Here is a 21,873-nt window from a genome sequence, read left to right as displayed (position 1 = left end):
CATTTTGCATGCAGGCTTTCCAGCCTCCTACACCAAGCAATAGCTTCTCCTTTCTTTGACCTTGAAGTTAGGCGTTACAACCAAAACATAATATACCATTTTCTCTGGTTTGTAGATGTTACTTTAGACTGTAAACTCTTTAAGAGAGAGCTTTTCTTTTCCTTTGTGTACCCCCGCAGAGATCAAACTGAAGCTGGTTAAGCAAAATGCCCCATTTACTTCCTCAGTTATATGGTAAGACAGAAAGCTGAGTAACCTGGGGAATTTGAAAATACGGTATTTTAAAAGATACATTTTGAGTTCTTTTAAAAAATGGTCTAACAAAGCATGTATATACAATAGGCATTTGGAAATCTTCATCATGATGAATGGAGTATTTGTCAATCTATACTTCATTATAAACAAAATGGTGATTAAGTGTTTGCTGTTCATGTTGAAATCATGCCATAGAAACATAATAGACTATGTCTAAAACACAGAAATGTAAGAAAAGAAACAAAAATGCCCTTTCCTGAGCAGTTAATTTCAGCATTTTTGGTAAATCTTGGCTTGATTACAAAGAATTGTTTCCTTTGGAAGAAGTGAGAGGAACACATTGTTTATCTGACAGGTCATTCTCTTGCAGGAAACAGAGCTACTGTAAGGCGGTGTTTCCTAATGAATTTAAAATATGATGCCATGACATTTTGTAAGATGGGAGCTAATTAGTTCAGGGTTCTGAAAAGAATAAACTAATCAGGAGCAAGTCCTCACTTGCTTTCCAACTGAGTGGCATTCACGTTACATTCTTCAAACAGCAGAGCCCCCCAAAGAACCTTGAGAACGAAGAAGTTACAATCAGATTCCAGGCTCCAGGCATGCATGAAACAAACCAAGTATCTCCACAACAATTCTCAGTCCTGTACACAGATGAAATGTTAAAAGACTCTTCACTTTTCTGGGAACTTAAACCTAAGGAAAAGGCAAAGACTGGTAAAACCACACACCACTCAATGATTTCAGCTTTAACACACTTTTCTACCCTCTCATGGCCTAATTCTGACTGGGGCAGAGAGAAAATGGTCTGGTAGGGCAGTGCTTCTCAACTTTGAGTGTGCACACCCATTGCCTGGGGGTCTTGTCTCCCAGGGGATGCTGCCATTGCTGGTTTTAGGACTGATTAGCAAGTTTCAGGAGTACCATAGGGCACCACGTTGTGTATTGAATCTGTAGCAGGAATGTCCAATCTTTTGACTTCCCTGGGCTACACTGGAAGAAGAAGAATTGTCTCGGGCCACACTTAAAATACACTAACACTAATAATAACTGTTGACCTAAAAATAAAATCACAAAAAAAATCTCATAATATTTTAAGAAAGCTTATCAGTTTGTGTTGGGACACATTAAAAGCCATCCCGGTCTCCCAGCGATCCACAAGCCACAGGTTAGACAAGCTTGCATAGGGCTTCAAAGTATTGGGAAATCCCTGTGCTTCTTCAAAGTCAACTTTTTAAATCAATGGAGGATGAACAGGGTGTGAGCAGCCCTTGAGGTAGAGGGAAGTGAAAGGAGGTTTCAGGCCTACATTAGGGCTCCATCCTGTTTTTGGGTACCTGGCACATGCTTAGGCCACATTTGATACAAGCCATGCTCAAAAAGAGGGCAGCTCTATCCCTTCTGTGGCTGGAGGCCAAGGGTTCTCAGAGATGCAGCTCAGATGGTGGAGCTTGGATTCACACCTTCCTGGCACAGCATCATGACCTATAAAGACTGTGTTCTTGCTTCAGGGAGAGCAAGGGGGAGAACAGGAGGGAGTGTTAACACCTTGCTTTTGTGGTTTCCTAGCATCTAACTCTCTAGAAGACATATGTTCCTTCTATTCCCACCTTCATGTGGAAAGACATATCAGACCCCCAGCCATTGCCTCAGCTCATCATTGCATCATCTGGATGGCTTCCCTAAGCTCCCACCTGGGCCCAGAAAGGAAATGGCTTACGACCCACAGTCTTTGACTATCCCCATCCCCATTCTATTTATGGCCCTGCTGCACCTCTGTGCAAATTGGGAGAAGGTGACCCTTTTATGGGGATGAAGGAGAAGGACAAACCAGGCTGTGATCTGGCCAGTAAAGTGGGACTGGACTGGCTCCTGGTGGGCTTTGGCAAGGTGTAACCTACACCTTGGTCGTTACTGCCCAAAATGAGAGCCATCAGCTTGCTGAGAATCACTGGGCCTGGAACTCCACTCTTGGGTGAAGATGCTTTTTCAGATCCCTTCCTACCCACCTGCAAGGCTTGCAGGAAGCCTTGAGAAGAACCAAGAAGGAGGCTGATGCTCCTAGTTGTTCATGAGCAGCCAATGTGGTAGACTGATGCCTAATAGTTTCTACCTTCTTCTGCATTCCTGACTGAGAATCTACCCATGAGCCCCACAGAGCAAGAGCTGCCTGATTAATGCTCCTGTCTATGACATGGAAATTGTCAAAAATAAACCTGAATCCTTGCCAGGCCTCCCCATGATTTCTGTGTAGTGTGACCTTAAATATACTAGATAAGTCAGAAGCCTAAAATAGCTCAGCTCTTAGAATAATAGAATTTGGTCCCCTCCTGCTTCTGTAAGTTGAATTCTTAATTGCTAAATTTCAGGCTTTTTTTGGTGTTTATGTAAGAATTTCAAGGCCACAACTCCATATTTGAAGTAAAGTGCTCATAAAATTAATTGCAAGGTAATTTGCCATTAATAGTTATCTGATTTCTACTTTGATCTAGTGGTTGTTAAGAAGAGTGGTTTTGGTTTTTTTATTCATGATTTTGTTGTTGATTCCTACTTTTATATGCTGTACTGGAGAAAATGATTTCTGTGGGCCTCTGAGGTACAGCACATGATTCTCAAGTGTATATAGTCTGATAATATGAGAAAATAACATATTCTCTGTTAGTGGAATACTAATACTTAAAAATATACGTGTTTAAATATTTGAAAAGGGGTCTGCTGATTCCATTACTAATGCATTGCATCCTCACTTGGTTACATTACTTTTGTTTCCAGAGGATTTCTTATATATGTATATTTGATGCATGTTCCTGGTGAGTTATCAACTCCTTGAACTACAGCTTTTATCATGCATATTTTATAAATTTGTATTCATTTTATATATATTGATATTGTCAGTCCTCCTTACTTTTTAAAATTTGGATTTGACTTTATGATTCTGCACATTCTTTACTTTTCAACATTTGCCTTCATTTTTCAAGTGTGTTTCTTATAGACAGCACATGCTTGTATTTTTTAAAAATCTAATTTGATATTCCTTGTTTCATAACAGGAAAATTTGGTCATTTGAATTCAGTGTGAAGATTAATATTTTGGTGTTTTTCTCATTTTATTTGCTATTTACTATTTATTCCTTTTTTGATTTTTACCTCTCTTTATATTCTTGCTAATAATATTAAGCTTTTTGCTAGTCCTGTTATTTCTCTTTTATCCCCTCATCCTGGTTTTTGAATTAATGTTATTTTACGATTCCCTATAGCCCTAACTATAAATTTATTCTAACAATATAAACTATTCTAAGAATCATACATAATTTATGGGTCTTTATTAACACATAAAAACTAATAAGTAAGTCTAACCACTCAAGTATTTTATTTGCCATTCCTCCCACCCCTTTAAGAAGGAGACATTTCCACTGGCCCCTGGTCCTCCATCCTGAGCAAACTCCCCATCTCCACAGTACCCAACACTGGGGTTTACAGCAATGGTTTCAGATTTTCAGTGTTTCATATCCTGGCTAACATTTTTGAGATAATGATTTCTTCTGTTTAGCAATAAGTTCTTAAAATTTAAATCTATTCCATTCATATCATTTTAGTAATTCATTTTTTTCTCTATATCTTAAAATCTGTGGCATCTCGTGGTTCAACATTAGGAAATCCATCACTATGATTCAGTAAGTAAACAAATTCAAGGTGGCACATCATATTGGCTTTTTACGCTTTTGATTTTAGTAATATCCTTTCACATTCACAATCCAGATAGAGAGATAAGCAAGATTGTATCCACCAAGTCTCCCCTTTACTGATCTTCCAAACTGAAAAACATAGCTGCCATTTTAGTCAGCAGTTAAACTTTATTATAGAATAGTTTTATAACTGTCCTGCTAAAGTTCCCTGCAACTCACATGATGATGCTCAAATCCCATTTGGTGTTGCAGGAAGTCAGGGACCCCGAACGGAGGGACCAGCTAAAGCTGTGGCAGAAGAACATAAATTGTGAAGATTTCATGGACATTTATTAGTTCCCCAAATTAATACTTTTATAATTTCTTATGCCTGTCTTTACTGCAATATCTGAACATAAATTGTGAAGATTTCATGGACACTCATCACTTCCCCAATCAATACCCTTGTGATTTCCTATGCCTGTCTTTACTTTAATCTCTTAATCCCGTCATCTTCGTAAGCTGAGGAGGATGTATGTTGCCTCAGGACCTTGTGATGATTGCATTAACTGCTCAAATTGTTTGTAGAGCATGTGTGCTTGAACAATATGAAATCTGGGCACCTTGAAAAAGGAACAGGATAACAGCAATGTTCAGGGAACAAGGGAGATGGCCTTGGACTTTGACTGCCGGTGAGCCGGATGGAACAGAGCCATATTTCTCTTCTTTCAAAAGCAAATAGGAGAACTATCATTGAATTCTTTTTCTCAGCAAGGAACATCCCTGAGAAAGAGAATGTGCCCCTGAGGGTAGGCTATGAACGGTCCCCTTGGAGGCGGCTGTCTTTTACGGTCGAAGCCAAAGGGATGAAATAAGTCCCAGTCCCCTGTAGTGCTCCCAGGCTTATTGGGACAAGGAAATTCCCGCCTCATAAATTTTAGTCAGACAGGTTGTCTGCTCTCAAACCCTTTCTCCTGATAAGATGTTATCAATGACAATGCATGCCCGAAACTTCATTAGCAATTTTAATTTCGCCCCAGCCTGTGGTCCTGTGATCTCGCCCTGCCTTCATTTGCTTTGTGATACTTTATTACCTTGTGAAGTATGTGATCTCTGTGACCCACACCCTATTCGTGCACTCCCTCCCCTTTTGAAAATCACTAATAAAAACTTGCTGGTTTTATGGCTCGAGGAGCATCACGGAACCTGCCGAGATGCAATGTCTTCCCTGGACACCCAGCTTTAAAATTTCTCTCTCTTGTACTCTTTCCCTTTATTTCTCAGACCAGCCGAGACACTTAGGGAAATAGAAAAGAACCCACGTTGAATATCGGGTGTGGGGTCCCCCAATAATTTGGGAATTTGGTGAACTTGCAGAATGAAATTCTAAGAGACTTGGGCTTGTTGATGTGTCAACGTTTTTCATGGGAACTGATATTAAATATTTCACAAATACCATAACTTCCAGGAATTCACATTTTCTTTATTCAATGTAGAATTGTGAAATATTTAAGAAATAACTGAATCATTATTTCTTGACTGTTTCCTGCCTGTGAAAGCAGAACTATGAAATAGCTCAAAGGAATCAGTGAGAGATTTGTATCCATTATATCCAATAGCCTGCATGTGTCCAAATCACAGATGAAAGAATGTGGGCAAATATAAATTAAAATTGAATGTTGCAGAAATGGTTGAGGAACTTCACCAGGATATATTAATGTACAAACTGAAAACTGATGAAAGGCAAGAGTTTGGTCCTATGTAGTCTGAAGGACAGGAGCAGTTTTGTAGACATTTCTTCATTCTTCTCTTTCTGCTTTTCCAGACTTCTAGAGAGAAATTTGCTAGGAGAAATAAAAAGATGTATAAATTTCAGTGATGCTGAAAGTATGTGCAAACAAAGTCTCCTCATTAATAGTAAAGGTAGAAATTGGTGTGGATTTTCTGGAAGACAATTTAAAGGTACACACTTGGTTTCTAAAAAGTACAAACACTTTTAAAAATCTATCTATCTTTTTAATCCCAATTTATTTACAATTTATTATAAGAAAGCATTTAGGTAATTATTGCAAATTAGGTAAAGTAAGTTCACTAATTATTCTCAATACAAAAAAAAGGATGAAATTCCATAAACATCTCTTAAGAAAGATCTGGTTAAATAATTTATTGTACCTCCATATGTTTAGTCATTAAAAATAGTCACCTAAATCTCTAGGGTATTGACATCAAATATTGTCAACAATAAATTCAAAAAGCCTAAACATATAGAAAAATATCCCTATGTCTATATAAAGAATGTCTACATACCCACTTATGAATACATGGAAACATATCTGCAAGGATATGTAGTCTAAAACCTCATCAGTGGTGTTTCTTCTCAGTAGTGTGAAAGTCACACATTAGAGACATTTAACTCCTTCCAGTAATGGGAAGGAGAGGAAGAGCTCACAGAAACAGAAAGCAAATATTTTTGACATTTTGATATTTTGAATGTAATCTCTTTTCTTCATTTTTCTGGCTACATATATTGATTCAACACATTAATAAGCAGGATGTAATATTCAATAAAAACTTCTGTAATTGTCTACATTAGTTCCAATTTATTCATATAGAAACTATTTATTTTACATCTCTTTCTATTAAACTAATATTTAGCATGTAAGGCACAGTTTTATTTTTGAAATTATTAATACATTAAAATATTAGTGACAAACATAAACTCTTGAGCTTTACCCTAGGTTAATGATAAAGAAGACAGACAATATTAGATGGAGAAATGCTTCATAAAACCCACAGGAAAATTGTTAGGAGTTTAATAAATGATAGATCCTTAATATTTTGCTGCACAAAAACCAAAAATGAAACTTCTTTTAAATGCATATTCTCAGCATGCATTTCAAATTGCATTTTTGAAGCTTATAAATTTATGATTACATAGGGGAAGAAAAAATTCTGTGTTTCTCCACCCATCTTAGATCTATTGGCCGGAGCTCTGCAATTTAGTCTGATAAAAGATGGATTAAACAAGAGAAAAACAAACAGAAGTGTATTAACATAGGCATAATACATAAGAATGGGAACTGTTACTAATGTATAACTCAAATGAGTGGTTAGACCTTAGGGTTATATAACAATCTGAACAAAGAATAATAAATACGTTGAGAAACGTCAGGACAAAGGAAAGGAACTTTGGGCTTCTAGGGGCAGCAAATTGTGGGAGGGTAAGTTTTTGGGAAAAGTATAATGGAAGATGCTGAGCGCGGTGTCTCATGCCTGTAATCCCAGCACTTGGAGAGGCCGAGGCGGATGGATCACCTGAGGTCAGCAGTTTAAGACCACTCCAGCCAACATGGTGAAACCGTGTCTCTACTAAAAGCACAAAATATTAGCTGGGCATGGTGGGGTATGCCTGTATACCAGCTACTCTGGAGGATGAGGTGGGAGAATTGCTTGAATCTGGAAGGCAGAAGTTGCAGTGAGCCAAGATCATGCCACCGTACCCCAGTCTGGGTAACAGAGTGAGACTCTGTTGAAAGAAAGAAAGAAAAAGAAAGAAAGAGAAAGAGAGAAAGAAAGAAGAAAAATGGAAGATGAAGTCTAGTTAGTAGGTTTGTTATATATGTTATATAGATTCCTCTGGTGCCTTTCTTGGGCTGGTAGACTTTATAGCTGTTTCTAGTGACATAGAATCATCCTGCTCTTCCTGATAGAGGGGGCGGGATACAGAGAGTTTTTCTCGTGTCTTCTTGTTTTGTTTTGTTTAATTGCCTTTGACTCAAATAATCCTTAGGCCAGAGTGGCATATTTTTGGGTGACATCCTCTGAACCTTTTCAAATATAAGGTCTGCCTCCTTCTTTCTACTTCATAACATGAAGTCTTCTTTCTCTTCCATGAATATTACAATTCCTGCCTGAGTCCTACAGTGCCCTCTTCTTCCCTGTGGGTCAGGACACAATTGGTCCTTTGAATTGAGGTGTGGTAGTAGCCAAGCTTTGGGGAGTGAGGTTTCCACCTTTCATTTTGTTTCCAAAAGTAAATATTTAGTAAACAATAAAGCTGTGTTTTTAGTTTTAAGTCTATGGTGATTGTATAGAACAGAATGATTCTAATGTATTATTTTAGCAATGAAGACAAGTAGATTTGATGCAGAAATCTTTGTCATAAGGAGCCAAAATATTTATGTTGCCTTTAGGGGATAGATATTGAACATATCTACCCATATTAAACTTTTTTTTTAAGAGATGGAGTTTTGCTGTGTTGCCCAGGCTGTGCTTGAACTCCTGGGTTCCTCAAGCAATCCTCCTGCCTCGGCCTCCAGAGTGGTTGGGATTACAGGTACATGTCACTATGCCCAGCTTACCCAAATTAAGCTTTAACAAATCTCAATAATGTTTTCCTAAATTATTCTTGAATACAGTCATGTAGAACATATAACACTCAATTATGAAGTTTTAAAAATTTATAGTTTAGGAAATTTTGAATTAATAAAAACAAAGAACACCTTTTTTTTTTATTTTTGAGACAGAGTCTCATTCTGTCACCCAGGCTGGAGTGCAGTGGCATGATCTCCGGTTCAAGGGATTCTCCTGCCTCAGCCTCCGAAGTAACTGGGATTACAGGTGCTTGCCAGGAAATAAAGGCAATAAAAAGTCATTGCTAATTACCTACTCTAGGTTTAAAAAGCTCATCTAAACTTTTCAAGTATCTTTTTTCCCTGAAGCCTACATTTTGTTATTACTTTAGTTGGAAAACGACTCCCGTCAATGACTTCTCAAGTTCTCTCACCATTCTGGCATTCATTCCAGCATCCCTTTGCCATTATTTCAGCAAAGATAGATATAATATACTATGGAAGAAAAAGAGTAGCAACCTTAAGAGTTGAGTTCCTATTGTAAAATGAACACATTACTGAGACTGGGTTCCAAACAAATATATTTTTAAGCTCCACTCCTGTGGTTTTGTTTTGTTTTGTTTTTGTCTTGGTCTCTTTGTTGATCCTGTCAGCCAATGGTTTCTCACTTGCCTGTCAGAGCTGAAGAGTCCATTCCTTGTCAGTTCAGATGCAGAGTATAATACATCATCAGTTTTGAAGTGGAACAAACATCCTTTAGTAACAAAACCAATCCAAAATGAAAAAAGGATATGCTACTGCTCTCTGCGGTCATTGTCAATAAAGATGTTTTCATAGCAACAAAACACACACACAAAAATTCAAAACACAATGAACATCTGTAATAGTCTTTTACCCAAATGACAAATACCTTTCCTACTAAATCATGTATTTACAAAATTAGAGGGCTCTATTTTAAACCTTGAATTACTTGACATTGAAGGTAATGCTAATTACAATAAAAATCTCCCAATTACATAATTATTAATTCAAATTTGCAGCTTTTTTCCTGAATTTTACCTGCTTAGAAATCCTTATGTTGCTAATGATGAACATAATGATTAAGAATTTTGTTGCTGAAATCTCTCTATGCCTCAGTTTAATCATGTTAAAAATTGATAAGATAATACTTAATTTATAGAAATTGTGATAATAAAATAATACCACAAATGTGATTACAACAGAACATGGCAAAATAAATGCTAGCAAAATTTTTAAATCATAGTTTAAAGATACAATTTGTGTTTCTTTAATTAAACAATTGATAAATAGTTTTCTATTTATTGACATTAACCTTGGGTACTCATATTTCTGCAAGTAGGAGAGGAAGGATATGATGCCTTTCCCCACTCATCATAAGGGTCATGGCCAACACTCCTATAACAAAGGATAGGCTAACAAGAAAAAAGCATGACGAATGTATTTAATCATACTTTTATGTGACAGAGAAGCCTTCCAAAGGAAGGCTCAAAGAAGCAGGGAAAACTACCCATCTTTATGCTTAGATTCAATGGTGTGGACAGTTGTGTAGAAATGTGATTGGACAAAGGAGGAATTATCTAATAGAAATGGACTTCGTGTGGAAACCCACTAAGAACTGTCTGTTCTGATTCCTCTTGGCCTCTTTGTGTGGCATTTCTTCCTCCTGGGTATGGGGCAAGACTCCTTCTAGAATTAGGGTTTGATGACCTACTGTCAAATAAGGGGAGGTCAGAGAATTTCTTTATGGCTAGGTCCTAGATAGAAAGGCAGGACACGGTTATAGTAATAATTCCAGCTTTTATTTTTGGCTTTGAGGAAGAGCAGATACGGTTTGTATGACCCACCTTAGGGAAGAGGAATTCTAGTTTCTATGGTTGCCTGGAGGGAGAATGAGGGCAAGAGACATCTGAATCCTTCACTTCGGGGTATCATTTTCTGAGGCTCAATATGGACAAGTATTTATAACTAGATGCTTAATACGGCCTTTTGAGATATGCAGTTCCTATGCTGCAATCTCACAGGCAATGAATGGTCTTTATAAAAGTGTGTTAAAGTTGAAAAAAAAAAAAACAACAAAACAAACAAAAGCCTGAAGAAATATTCCTCATTGAAGGTCCAGCTTACATTAAAAAGAAAACTATAATAATTTATTCTCTTGAGAAGGGTCATATAGCAAAGGAAAATTCTTGAATGTCCCCTCTGCTTGCTCCATGCATCAATTCTATTGATATTAAAATAAGCCTAGCAAATGTACTTCCATTTTCACTGACTCAGTCTTTATAATTCACCACCAATTCTGAAAAATAATTAGAAATTATTTCAGTAAACAGCTCTTATAAGTGCTACATGCATAACAATATTTCAATATCAGAGACTTCTATCCCATGAGAAGATATTTTCAACCTAAAATTTATTATAAATGACCTAATAAAGAACTATTTTTTCAGTAATTGGCTATTATGGTCCAATCTGTTATACTCACTGTACACTAGAAACTATCCTATATTTTCTTGTTGCCTACATGAAAGTGGGCATGAAAAGGTTAAACAGTAAACTTCTTGACTCCTGCCAGCCAAGGGAAGACTACTGGTGTTACCTATGAAGTGTCATGGCATTCCCATTTCTGTTTAATGAGGGAAATCTGCTTTCAATACAAACTCCCATAAGAAATCCACTCTTCCACACAAATTAAGCTAAATAATCCATCATGGCAGCCGAGAAGGCAATGTGTAAAATCTCTGTGGAGACCAGTGAAAGAAAGGCAGAGATGGACTGTAAGAGCTGCAGCATGATGCAAATACTGAGAAAAGACATACTCTGTTAATACAGCTCTTAATTCTAGGCATTTTTACAGAACGTATTGGGAGTGAAGCAAAGCTTCCTTAGCAGTACTCTGATGCCATCTCAGCAGGATAATGTAGGGCAATTCACAGTGAAGGCAAGGGGTTAGGAAAGTCACAGCCCTAAAAATCAATGGGATGCTCACGGGGAAGAAGGTGCAACAGATCTTGGAGAGCACAGAAAAGAAGAGATGAGCAGCCTGTATTGAACAGAAACCAATATATTAATTAGATATATCTAGCAGGGTCGTTCCACAAGTTCATTAGTGAGTAGGCACCAAAAGCCAACTGTAAATCCTATATACTTGTATATATGCATGCTTACATTACTTATATTTTAAACAGTCATATTCTCAAGCTACATTATGAGTTCAGTTATTCTAAAAAGATGCTTCCATTGTCTTCTTGGCACTTACTCAGAATCTTCAGTTACCTTATTTATACTGTGTGCTTACTGGTTGTCTTACAGATGAAGGCAGGGACCCTGTCTTATTCACCTTCATATCCCTAGGATATAGAATAGTGCTTGGCACACAGCAGGAACCCAATAAATACTCATACTATTTTGAGTCCCTTAATCCTCATATCAACTACAGGATCTAAGCTCTATTGTTATCTCCATTTTACAGATGAGGACAGTGAGGAACAGAGAAGTTAAGTAATTTGCCCAAGCTATGCATGAATGAGTGGCAGTCAGGATTTGAAGCCAGGCAGTCAATCCCTAGCATTCACATTCCAACAACTACTGCCTCTAGTGGTTATGTATGTATGTATACACGTATATATTTGCAGAAATAATTGAAACTTATTTCTGCCTAGGTGCATGATATATTAAAGCATCACTAAATCCTTCTGAACATAATTCAAACTTCTTCCTGCCACAGACAAAGTAATGGCCCATAATGGACATAATGATTATCCCATCATACACCTTGTACTGTATTAGTTTTCTTTGCAATCTCAATTACACTTGCTTTTTTATTATCATGGTTTTATAAAACTTTATGACTGGAAAGTACCATATTCATAAAGAGTTGTGCCTCATATATGCTAGACATTTATGCATTTTTATTAGTAATTATAAGTTTTTATGCAGCCACATAGCCCCAGGTTTATGATTCTACATCTTTTGTGTTATATCATCGTTTGTAGCTAGTTGATATTGTAATGTTTGCTGACTTCAGTCAGTTATTAATTTCTATAAACTAGAATTTAGGGGACATTTCAATGGACTATGGAGAGAAAATAACTGAAAATTGGAAATTGAGATCATGTGAGAAAATCCAAGTTGTTTGTATATCCTGGACATAAATCTCTGGAAGACTAACATATTTTCCTTCCTTGTCAAGTCATACAACCAAAGCTATCACTGAAACTGGTCTAACATTTAAACATTCAGACAATCAGCTTAGTCAATGCTTCATTAAGTTTACTGAACTACCAGTTTCTTACCAACTAGTTACAGAACAGTCACAGTTGAAAATAATCTATACATTGTATTATAAATGGGATTAATTATGCTGCCAGACAACCCCAGGTGTGCCAAATAACCCAACCCCCTTCCTCCAAGACAGTCATTGAGAAACTAGACAGCGTCTGAGTATTGTAGGAACAAACACTAAAGTAAATGGATTCTAAATCCCTTAGAGTTCTAAAATGCTATAGAGATCTGAGAAGCCCACAAACTTAAAACAGCAGGCAACATAGATAATGCTTAAAAAGCAACATACTTTCAATTGATTGATAAACCCCTTTTGTTGTTCATTTAATGCAAATAGGTTTTAGAGCTCAATTCACACTTTGGTGAATAAACTTTGGCACACATTGAAAATATTTGATTCAATGGTTATATTTCTGTCTGACACGAGGAAATTATAGAATCTATTAACCATAACAATTTAATTAGCATGTCCCAGACGTAATCACTCACTAGATGGGTAGAATTGGCCCAATTAGTTAACCACTCTAAACCACAGTTTCCTCATCTGTAAAATGGGATGGAAAATAATAACAACTCATAGGGTTGTTAAGAGGAGTAAATAAATTATGCATGTGCCCTATCTGGCACACAATATGTGCTTATTAAATGAACCAGTAGTAGAACTGTATTGAGAACCAGTAGTGGTAGCTTCCATATTTAGAGAGCCATCAGTTCTGTTTTCCAATAACTCCTTTAGTGAGGATTGTGCTGTGTGTTCCCCCCAACTCGCCCCCGCCAATTGCATTGCTATATACAAGGATGTAACTTCTGTCTCTAAAACGTTTCAAATAGTGAGCTGGAGGAAAACAAACTTAAGTCAAAAGAGTTTGACTAAACTGGCTGAGAACATTTAAGGTGGATAAAAATAGATGTATTTTGTTTGTATAAATAGATTTTGGTCATGAGAAAGAAATAAAGACGTTCCTCTCAAAAGAAAGCCTGGGTTAGCAGTCAGCAAACATTGGGAAGAGTCAGCAATTAGCTTCCCCATTGTGTGGAAGAAACTGCCAGAAGCCCATCCAGAATTAGGTGTGTGGGAGGGAAGAACAGAGGAGAGGCAAACAAGAAGCTGTCACTCTTCACCACTTCCACCCTGAATAACCTTTAATTGGAAAATAAAGTTGCCAAAACAAGGAGAAAAAGAAAAACTACTATTTTATTCCCTCCTTGAGATTGAATTAGAGGGAAACATAGACTACAGTAATCCCAAGGTTGGACTCACATGATGGCAAATGTCACTTAGTTCTAAAGCTCTAATTAGAAATAGGGCTGAAGTTTTAACCAGCTCTTGCTACTAGAAAGAAAACATGAGGCAACAACAACCCAAGCTCTGGACACTCCCGGACAGTGAACTCTAAGGTGCTTTCTGAGTGGGTTCAGTATAAAGCTGACAGAGCCTAGAGAATTCATACTTGAGCAAATGTTGGGAAATAATAAACTGGGTTGGTTACCACCTGTTTCTAGATTTTGTTTTATTCTAGACTTCAACTAAGGTTGTCTTTCATATTAATAAGAAGAATGATGAACATAATCTATTTCATCCAACTTCTACATTCTAACTTCAGTCACTTTATTACATTTTATCTTCTATGATATTCACAATGTTGTTGGGTAGATTAGTCAACTTGCCCAAGTTCATACAACTGGTGACTGGCAGAAATGGGATTTGAACTTATTTGATGCCAGGTGAGGTGTATCCTTTAATATTTTAGAATAACTTATTTATTTCTTATATTTTATGACCCTTGGAATATGTTTATTTAAAAAAAAAAAAGCAGAAAATACAGATAGGCAAAATAAAATGTGTCTTTACATTAAAGGATTTAATTTGCAAAAGAACAATTGTTATTTTAAAATCCTACCCAGCAGCTTTTCATATTTTTCTTCCTATGGAGGGTTAATCTCATGAGGACTTTCTCTTTTCCATTCACTGTTTGTAGGACACTTCTTTGCACATAATGGGCACTCAAATGTATGTGGATCATATTAGTCCAAGAAAAAGCTGCTTGTTGGGGCTACCAAGCCAGCGTGGTAACACCTCACAATCACCCTTTCTACCTGCAGTCACATTGTTCCCAGAGTGGGGTGGTAGGGTGGTGATACTCGCCAGCTAGCGCAAGTTTCTGGATATAGACCTTCACAAGTACCCTTACAAAATTCAGTTAAGACAACATGGACATGCTTGTTCCATTTTTTTCCACTCTCAAAATATCCTTTGAGCAGTAACTTAATCATAGACAAGAAAAACTTTTTCTCTTCAGTTTTTTCTTTACTTTTTGAATATTCTTTGATTTTAACAGAAATAGGCACTGTAAAAGAATAAAGAACATAATAGACAAAGAACAAAATTTATCAAACTTAGAAAGTTCATGTTAGAGTACTGTATTCTTTAGGTAGATCCTTATTCAAAGAATAATTAGAAAGAGGAAAGAAAATAAAAGATGAAAGTGTACAAATGAGATTCCGGTTCAGTTTTTTATTTTGACTGATAAACTTTTAAAATATGTTTGAATTACAATATTTATATATGAGGAATATGAAAATTTTAATCATAAAAATTACATAACATTTCTTCCAACATTTTCATCTTGTCCTTTTCTTGTTCTTCATATCTATAGTGGAGAATCATCCCTTTGTAGGCGAGAAGATGTCTTTATTCTCTTCAGAAGCTGTTCCTCTTGCACTCCAAAATATAGTTCTGATGAAAGCTGTCAATCACATTATCCCATTCCCAGAAGAGGCATGGTGCCAGACTGGGGTCAATCATATACCCCACCTTCTTTGTCATGGAAAACAGCCTAGGGATACTTGTATGACTCAGGACAGTTGGAGTAGTTTCATGGAATTTTTTAAACCAGAGCTGGCAGGAAGTAGCTCTGTTCCTTGTTAGTTGCAAATGCTGCAAGCATATGACCCCAGAGTTATCTGTTACCGGTTGTTTCCTCATGGAGATCATAAGCTTAAGATGATGAAGGCAGCAATCAGCAATAAGCAGAGGTGTCCGTGTGTGTGTGTGTGTGTGTGTGTGTGTGTGTGTGTGTGTCAGAACAAGAGAGAGAGAGAAAAATTACAGCTTCTGAAATCAAATCCATTTCCAAGGTGTGGTTTTAGAAGAAATAAATTGCCAATTTCAGGGCTGATTCAAGTTGAATTTTTGTCATGTAACCAAAAGAGACTAATAGCCAAAACTCAGGCTGTTAAGTAAACATAATCTGTAAGAATCCATTTTCCAGCCTCCATTCCCCTTGACATCTTCCTGAAAGAAGATTTGTATAGGAAATGCTGACGTCTCTTTGGCAAATGCATAACAATTATTGTATTCAACAAATTTATTATATGTCTCTTCGGGGCCAGGCAGCTTGCTTGGCACTGTAAATGCTAGGGAGATTGGGGCAAGAAAATACCTCATCTCCATGGTGGAGGCATACATAAAAGCCAATTGCTACACAACTGTGCAAGAAGTGCTTTAATCAAAGCCTGAAGAAAGTGTTGTGGAAACTCAGAGCACACAAAATGCTTCACATGAAGGCTCGACATTTGAGTCAAAGAATCACAGGGTTTTCCTAGTAGAAAAGAAAGGAGAGGACATCATGGGCAGAAGAAATAGTATGGTGCAAAGGCATGGTATGGAAAAAAAAATACACGACGAATTTGTGGAATAACAGAACTTTTGATGTGATCACAGCATAATGTGGAGTTGGGTAACAGTGAGGGATTAGGCTAACCAGCTTGGCAGAATCCTGACTAAAAATTCTTAAATGCTGTGCTGAGTTGTTAGGACTTTATCTTACAGGTTTTGAGAAGCCATCTGCAGCTCACAACCAGATGAGTGACACAATCAGCTTGTGTATGCAGGTAGGTAATGAACATCCATGTAACCATCACCCTGAGTCAATAGCTATCCTTTCATGGGTGAAGTTGGGCAACTTTTCATATGGTTAACAACAATTGGCCGGGTGCGGTGGCTCACACCTGTAATCCTAACACTTTGGGAGGCCGAGGCGCGTGGATCACTTGAGGTCAGGATTTCAAAACCAGCCTTGCCAACATGGGGAAACCCTGTCTCTACTAAAACTACAAAAACAAAAATCAGCTGGGCGTGGTAGTGGATGCCTTTAATCCCAGCTACTCAGGAGGCTGAGGCAGGAGAACTGCTTGCACCCGGGAGGAGGCAGAGGTTGCAGTGAGCGGAGACTGCAGCACTGCCCTCCAGCCTGGGTGACAGAGCAAGACTCCATCTCAAAAAAAAAAAAAAAAATCCTTTTTTTAAATTATCATCAATGTTCTGCAGATCAGTCCATTCTACTGTAGAGTTCCTGGCATTTTTCTTCTCAATCTTTAAAACTTTTTACGTTTTATGAATATCTTTATATTATTAGTATAACTTTTCTGGTATAGTTTGCAAGATATTTGTTCCCATACTATGATTTGTATTTATTACTTTGCTTATGTTATATTTTTACCATGAAAAATTTTAAAAATCATATAATAAAATATATGTTATTTCTCTTGTTTTTTCTAGATTTTGAGTCATATTAAGGAATGTTTCCCCATTTTCAGATTATAGAAGAATTCATAACTGCTTTTTAAAAATACATGCACAGTTCCTTTTTAAAGCCTTGATTTAAATATCTGATCCATTGGGAATTTATCCTGGATTATGGTGTAAGAAATGGATCCAATTTTATCTTTCTCCATATGGCTATCCAGTTATCTCAGCAATGTTTATTTAACCGTCCATCTTCTACCCAGCAATTTGAGATGAGACCTATAAAGCATACTAAATGTTCACATATGATTGTATCTATTTCTGGACTTTCTATCTTTTCATTAGTTTGTCTGCCTATTCACGTGCTAATATCAAACTGCTTAAATTATAAAGTTTTTGTAGTACTTTCTAAAGACATCTGATATAGTTTTTCCTTCCAGCTCTTGTCCTGAACATTGCTTTTCTTTTTTAGAGTTTATCTAGTTATTCTTACTCGTTTTTAAATTCCTAATGAACTTTATAATCAACTTGTTTAACTCTAGAAAAAAGCCTAGAGACATTGAACTAAGATCAAATTAAATGTATTAAGTAAGTAAGAGGAACTAACGTCTTTACGATATTTCCTTCTCTCTCTCCCAGATGATGGTATTTCTTTTCATTTATTTGTGACTAGTTCTTTCAAAAGCACATTATAGTTTTGCTCTTATAAATATTAGACACTTCTGATTAAGTTGATGCCAAGGTGCTTTCTTCTCTTTTCTCCATTTTCTATCACAAATGAGATCTATTATTCATTTATATATTCTCACTGTTTTTATTTATATATATATGTATACATATATACTTATGTATGCTATTGATTTTTATATGCCATTTTATAACATGTTATTTTATCGAATTCTCTTATTGTTTATTATATTTCCCCATGGATTCTTTTGAGCTTTCCAGATATATAATCACATGTTCTCTTAAATAGTTTTACCTCTGTTTCCCAATCTTATACCAGTAATTGCTTTTTCATGCCTGATGATTACATTGGTTAGTGTACCAATGTACACAAACACTTAATGTTTGTGTCCTACTGAAATTTATATATTAAAGCCCTAACCCTCAGAGTTGCTCTATTTGGAGTAAGAAAGCAATTAAGATTAAATGAAGTCATAAGAGTTGAGCCCAAATCCAATAAAATTAGTGTCTTTATGAGAAGAGATACCAGGGAAATATACTATCTAGCATCCCCCTTCACTCCCCTAACAAACACACACAAACGAACACACACACTGCTCTCTCCCCTCATGCACACAAAGATGAGGTCATGGGAACACACAGTGAGATGGTAGCCACCTGCAACCCAAGGGGAGAGCCTTTACCAGACACCCACCCTGCTGGCACTTTGATCTTCCAGTATCCTGAACTGTGAGAAAATAAATTTGATTGCTTAAGCACTCAGTTTAAGGTATTTTGTTATGGCAACCCTTGTATACCAATACAGTTAGTATCTGCAATATGCTCAATGTTGTGGATATAGTAGATATCTTTGTTTTGTTCCTGCCTTTCAAGAAGAAATATTATAATGTTAAAATATTAAACATTAAAGTTTCAGGGATGATGTAAATATATTGTAATATGCTAAGAAAATTTACTGATTATTTTTAACATAAATGGGCATTACATTTTGTCTAATGCATCTACCGCATTAATGGAGATAATCAAATAATTTTTCTCTTTAGCTCGTTAATTTAATGACTTATAATAATGGATTTCCTAATATTAGGACATCTTTGAATAACTTAATAATTTAAATAGATATGATTTGATCATGTCTTTTGTTTCAAAATTGGGCTGTTAGAGTATTTTGGATAGTATTTTAAGATTTAGATTTGATTTTAAAGAGAAAATTCTGGCAATTTTTGACAGATACGGTAGAAAGAAGAGAGAATGAAAAATAATGTTAACAATCTAGGTGAGGAATTGCTGAGGAGACAAATTAAGGTAAGAGTTATTTGCAATTTCTCTGTTTTGTGTTGGCCTTCTTCTCAGTCGTCTATAAATCCAGGAAGAACAGGGCCTCCTTGCCTTCTTCATTAGCATGTCTACAGATCCCATTACAGTTGACAATATACTCACTCAATTAATGAATGGATTTAAACAATCTTAACGAATAGGAATCAACTGAAGAAAATAAGCTTAGGTGATACTTACCTGGTAGAGTCAACAGAATGTAAGGACTAAACAAATATGAGAGATTAGAGAGACAAAACTACATACTATTGTTGCCACTAACTTGAGCAGGGAATTTAGGAAAGAGAACTGATTTGGGGATAGGTAAGCAAGGTATGGATTCAAGAGATTTGGATAGGTTGTCTTCAGGTTTTTATAAGACATCTGAGTGGAGACATCCAGTAAGCCTGGCTCTATTTTCTAAGAAGGAGCCCTACATGGAATAATGTATTAGGTTTTCATGTTTTGCCAGATACTGTGGTAAATGCATTATGAAATTTGCTTTGTTCTAACCTAACAAGATAGCAGGACTATTAACATTCTCAAATAACAGGAAAGTAAACTAAGACAATGAAGTTAAGCAATTTATCAAGATCACCTGATGATTAAATGGTAGAACTAGCGTTCAAACCCAGGTAATCTAATGCCAGAGCCCAACTCTAGCCATATGAACTCCTAGGATTTGAAGAGAGACGAGGGTATTCACTGTAGATGAAAGAATTAAATTATCCTTCAAGAGTGCATACAGCAATAGCGAAGTGTGTGAGAAGCAAAAGAGCTGAAAGCAAAAGAATTTAAGAAACAGGCAGAAAAGGACCTCAAGGAACAGACTGAGAAGGAGCAGGTAGAGAGATGAAACGAAAACCAAGGAGGGAGCATGTCATGGCATGTGTCTCGGGACTGATGGAGAGTTCAGGAAGGAAATTGGGTTTATTTTCTGACCCCGATTCTTTATTCTTAAGTTCATTTCCTCATGCCAATAAATTCCCATTCTTTTAATTTTTACCCATCTTCCCCCACAAAAAGTTATAGGGTATGAAATATTGCAGGATATCAACAGCTACTTTAATAAAATAAAATTTTCACAAAATTATCAAACAGCAAGAATGCCCTTAATTATTATGAGGCAAGATCAGCATGCTTGTAATCCCAGATACTTGAGAGGCTGAGGAGGGAAGATTGCTTGAACTCAGGAGTTGGAGGCTGCAGTGAGTTGTGCTCATGCCACTGCATTGCAGCCTGGGTGACAGAGTGAGACCCTGTCTTTAAAAAAAAAAGAAGAAGAAAGATCAATGTTTCTTGTTCTTTAGGGTATTCATAAACTTAAAACTATTCCCATTTTACAAGCTGATGTTGCTTACATATTGCTGTATAAGGAGTAAGTAACCAACATTGTGATCAAATGAACAAACAATATTTCAACATTTTAAAAATGTAGTATAACTAGTACAACACAGAAGTAAATACATTAGTTTTGTTTTTTGATCTGTATGTCATTTCCTTCCTTGTAAGATATAAGATGCAACATCAGTGGGGTTATCCATTTGGTCTTGGTTGAAGACATTTCAGTACAACACTGCCATTCATCTTCATAGTCATTTAAATGCAATTTGTTATCCAGTTTTGTGATTCTACTTTATATTTTATGGAGTTGGTAAGACTCCAGAATTACTTTCAGAATCATCCATCTTATATATATGAGAAAGTTTTAATCCTTCCATCTCTAAGCAAGGAAAACTGTCATAGAAACCTGGTCCCAAAATGAATTCTTCAAGAGCAGGAAGTATGGAGAGGATGAATCAATCAAATTTTTTTTTTCTCTGCAACTTGTTATTCTAAATGAGCTTATAAACAGTTTTCTGTAAGGAAAGTGTTTCTTGAATATGGTAACATCTGCCATCTAGTGGCTGATTTGAGCTACTACACAATTAAACTAGAAAATTTTATTTTTATGTAAATAATAACATGGAGGTGGGCAAATCATTGTACTTCTCTCTCTATATATATATACACACACACACATATATACATATATACTTCATGTTGCAAACAAAGTAGGAAAATATAGATTTTTCTTTGACGAACTATTTTTAGCGACAGATTTGTTCTAATAATTCAATCATTTTAGTGTAGGCATTTTCAAAGTAAAGGAGAAAAATAAAAACAGAAAGAAAAGAAGAAAAAGAGAAAGAAAAATAAAATAGTATGTTGCACATATACTTTACTATCTAAGCTGATAGAATTAGCTTAATTAGATAGTCGCCATGCCAAAAACAATGATCAATTTTGAGTCCTCATCTCACTCCACTCTCACCAGCATTTGACACAGTTGACAGACCTTCTCCCCCATCTGGAAAGCACTTTCTTCACTTTCAGGACACCATACAGTTCTTGTAGGTCATAGTTTGTGGGGCCGGGCACAGGATGAGAATGTGGGGCTCCCTTGTGCAAAAAGTCAGAAGAAAATGTCCTTAAGGTACATATAACTTATGTGAGTTACACAATTAATATTTTGTAGCTCATACTTGCGTATGTACTTCATTCTTCCCAGAAGAGTGGAAATATTGCCCGAAACTAACTCAACTATTTTATTTCACTTCTTGATACAATAAATACTGTGGATGGAACGAAGAAAGGAAGAAAGAGGATTGGATGGAAGAATCTCCATTTCTCAGTAATTTGTTTATTTATTTTATTAGTTTACTTCCATGTGATTGGCATCTAGATTATTAAAGTTAGATGACTTTTGCTAACATCCTTGTGTTTAAATT

This window comes from Theropithecus gelada, chromosome 2 (genome assembly GCF_003255815.1).
Source record: "Theropithecus gelada isolate Dixy chromosome 2, Tgel_1.0, whole genome shotgun sequence".
NCBI classification, from domain to species: domain Eukaryota; kingdom Metazoa; phylum Chordata; class Mammalia; order Primates; family Cercopithecidae; genus Theropithecus; species Theropithecus gelada.
This window is presented reverse-complemented; position numbering follows the sequence as displayed.